The following is a 3,975-nucleotide window of genomic DNA, read 5'->3' on the forward strand; positions in this document are numbered from 1 at the left end:
AAAAGTATAAAAGCTAAATATAAGAAGTAAAGCCATGCTGTTATGTTGAGCTGTGGGGGACTCAGGTCAACAATTTCTGACATTGCCAGTCAAGCAGAAGACCAAAAACTATTATAGGCTACTGGACTCTCTTAAAATATTTTGCTAAGTTTACACACCTATAATATTCAAATAATGTTACTTACCAAAAAAGGAATGTCCAGTTTGTATCTGTGTATTCAAAGTGGTTAAGATATAAATATATATAGTTACATTCTCTTAATGAATAGAGGGATTTGTTCTAATGGTGTTTGTAAATAGAATGTCATGTCCACATCTTGTATAGCAATTAACCACTAGGAAGAATTTATGCAATGTGTTAATTATTGAAACTGTCCTACCAATTTGATTTGCAACTGTCAAAAAAATTCTTAGTATCTCTCTGGATATAATTTAGTGGGGACATTCTAGCATATGATGGAGTCATAAAAGATTTTTATTAATCCCCAATTGTCTAATGTTTATACTGTTAACTTTTTTCCATTATAAAACAGTATCTTTAATAAACTATAGGAAAGCCTAGTGCAGAAATTAAAAAATATATAATAACATATTATTAAACTTTTTATATTTATCTTTGTAGTAATTATTTCAACATCAGTGGAGCAGTTGGAATGTTTCATTTGTTTTTCTTCGTTTTGTTTTGGGTATTGGAGGGCATTTGTCTTTTTTAGGATTAGAGTCTTGCGCTGAAGTTCAGGATGGTCTTAAACCCACTTTGTCACCCAAATAGTCTCAGATTAGCAGTGATCCTTCTGCCTCAGCCTCCCAAGTGCCGGGATTACAGGCATATACCACCATATCTGGTGCTTCTTTTTTATTCTTGGTGCTGCTGTTCATGCCTTATTTTGTTTCTCAGTTTCACTGAGTGCTAATCAGCAAGTGTTATCAATTTTCTAGGAAAACAAGTTTGGGATGTTGCTATCTGTATTAAATGATGGACTTTGAGGTTTTTTACTTTCATTGCATTCTTTAGTTTTTCCTCCCTTATATAATTTTGGGGGACTAGAATTTGGGGTCTTTTTTTAGGTGACTGATTAGCTTATTTCTTTTTCATTTTCCCATTATTGATAATCTAAGATTAAATATCTACCTAAGTATAGCATTAGATGAAATCTATATTCTTAGGCAACATTTTGCTGTGATTTAATGCACTTAAAACATTTCATAGCTTACATTGTGCCTTTTTTGAATCGTGTGTAATTTAGAAATGTGTGCTTAACTTAAAAACTGTGGAAGATTGTGAAATTAGTTTATCAGCATGGTCTGCTTAATTTGTTTGTATTCAGAGTCTTTTCATATAATTTTATTTTCCAAAGAATGATGTAGAATATGGTTCACTCAGTTATTTTCATATTCACAATTTTGCTTACTTCTCCTGTCCCCAAACTTCCTAAAATGTTATCTGCGCCTCACATAGTCTTCTCCTTTCCGTGTACAAGTCTGTGCAACTTCACCAAAGATAGTAATAAAATGAGGATTGTGGGATGTGGAGCTGGATAGGCCAGGGTTTGATAGCCGGCTTCGACAATTACAGACAGGCTTGCTATGGGCTCCACTCACACGCTCAATAGAGGAGCAAGTAGCTCCTCCGCTGTATCATTCATGGGAATTGCAACTCACACTTACACTTTTTTTTTTAACATAATAGATACACAATAGGTATTACAAATAATAAGTTCAGGTCTTTGAGGGATTATTTTATTTTTGTTTGCATGTCATTTTGAGTAGAGCTGGAGACACAACCTGTGGCCTGAGGCATGCTAGACATGCACTGTATCCATGCACTGCTCCTCCAGAAAAATTAAGCATCATTATTTTGATATAGATACAATCATACAATACCTTTCCTTTAATTTAGACTACATACACCTAGTGAATGACATACAATATGAAGAACAATGTCTTTTTTTAATTGTTTATTAATTTGCTACAGGGTCTTGCTATGCAGCTCAGACTCTTAGTGATCTTCCTGTCTCAGTCTCCCCAGCGCTGGCATTGCAGGCCTGTGCCACCACACCTGGTCTCTGAGACCAACAGGGCACGCCCTGCTTTCCAGGGCTGGTGCAACAAGCAGTACCAGGGATGGAACCCATGTCCCTCTGCTTGCCAGGCTGGAGCTTAGATCACTGATCTATCTCCCCAGCCCCAGATAATGTTTAAAAATGAAATACTATACAAGTCTACGTAACTAACTCCTGTCAAAAAGTAGATCTTGGAAATAAAATAATAAATACAAAAGTAATCCCCTAATTATTTTTAATGCAAAAGTATAGAAGCAGGGAAGATTAGAAATTTTCCTTTCAAACATTTTCCATTTACTACTGATTCATGGAGCTCTAAATTATAAGAAGAGATCATTTCTGGTTTTTTGCTATTTTCTTTATGTGTCTCAGTTACTCTTCTCTCCTTGCTGGGTCAAATACCCAACACCCAAATGAAGGAAGTAAAGGTTTATTCAGCTCACAGTTACTGGAGGTTTCAGTCCATACTTGGCTGGCTTTAAGACAGAGTACTAAAGAAAAGAGAACAACCTTTCATGGTGGTGGCAAAGAGCAAGACAGAGCAAAATGGAGGAGTAGCAGCAACAGTGGCAACAGAGAAGTCTGTCTTTCTGTCTCACGTTACACTCAGGCTATCTACCTCAGGCTGGGTGTAGCATTCACACCCATAATCCCAGCAGTACTAAAATCTATAATCCCAGTGGATCATGAGTTAATCTCAAACTCTAAAAGTCCCCGCCCCATGACCCCATGAGGCTTTGGGGGGACAACTAGACACAAACTATAACAATACAGATCTGTCTTTTTCTCAAGAAGTACTGGGGGACTCGTGTTGAGAAGTATAAGAAAACTTTTATTATAGATGTTCCATATTCAAATTTTGAGTAGAATGGAAGTAGAATGCAATCTATAATTACTGTTCACATAATACCCAAATCGGAGATCAGTGTTTTCAAGGAATGGACCAATAACAAAGTTGAATGTAAAATAAAATGTTGAGATATGGAAGAATAACAGGCCTCTGTCTTTAGCCTTTGAAGTCATACCTGGAAAAGAAAAAGCCAAAAAGTAATAGAAATTAAATTTATATGAGCAGATCTTTAATTATTATTTGTGCGTGCGTGTGTGTGTGTGTGTGTGTAGCGTCTCACTATGCAGCTTGAGCTCATAGTGATCCTCCTGTTTCCAGCCTTACAGATGTGAGCCACCACACTAGGACTCCATCGCTGCCTCAGCTCACCCTGGGGTGCAGCTGGTGTGGCACATGGTGCCAGGAATCAGATCCCAGCCCTGAGCCACTGAGCTATCTTACCGGCCCTAGATCTTTAATTAGTTTATTTGTATGAATCAGAAATTTTGATTAAGGAAATCATTACCTTTTTGACTACACTGGAAGTGGACTAGTTAAAACAAAGAAAAGTCCTTATATATTCTTGAGCAATGATTCTACAAACTATGAGGATTTGAATTTTTCCTTCTGAACACACTCCATTTACCACACATCCAGAGGCCTCAGAATGACAGTTCAAGAATATTGTCCTCTCTATTCTGAAAGAACAAAGCTCCCAAACTGCCTTTATTCACATGGCCAATAACTATGAAATATTTTCTTATTTTGTAAGTAAAATAATTCTTATACTGGTTCAATAATCCTTTGAGAGGCAGTAAAATTTATCTGACACTAAAATTTAGGAGTCCTTATAATATTTCAAGTTCTTTGAATATTATATTATATGGAATAGAGTTCACTTAAAATCAAATACATCAAAGTTTAGTTTATAAGAATCATTCAGACCCAGTCCTAGCCCAGGTCCAGCACAGCTCAGGCCTGGCATACACGCCTCAGGTGTAATCCTGCAGCTGCAACCTCTGCAGGGGAGAGTGTAGAGAATAGATCCAACCTGCTAGTCCAGGAGCAGAACATCTCGCCACA

The sequence above is a fragment of the Octodon degus genome, unplaced genomic scaffold (genome assembly GCF_000260255.1).
Source record: "Octodon degus isolate 3935 unplaced genomic scaffold, OctDeg1.0 scaffold00020, whole genome shotgun sequence".
Classification (NCBI taxonomy): Eukaryota; Metazoa; Chordata; class Mammalia; order Rodentia; family Octodontidae; genus Octodon; species Octodon degus.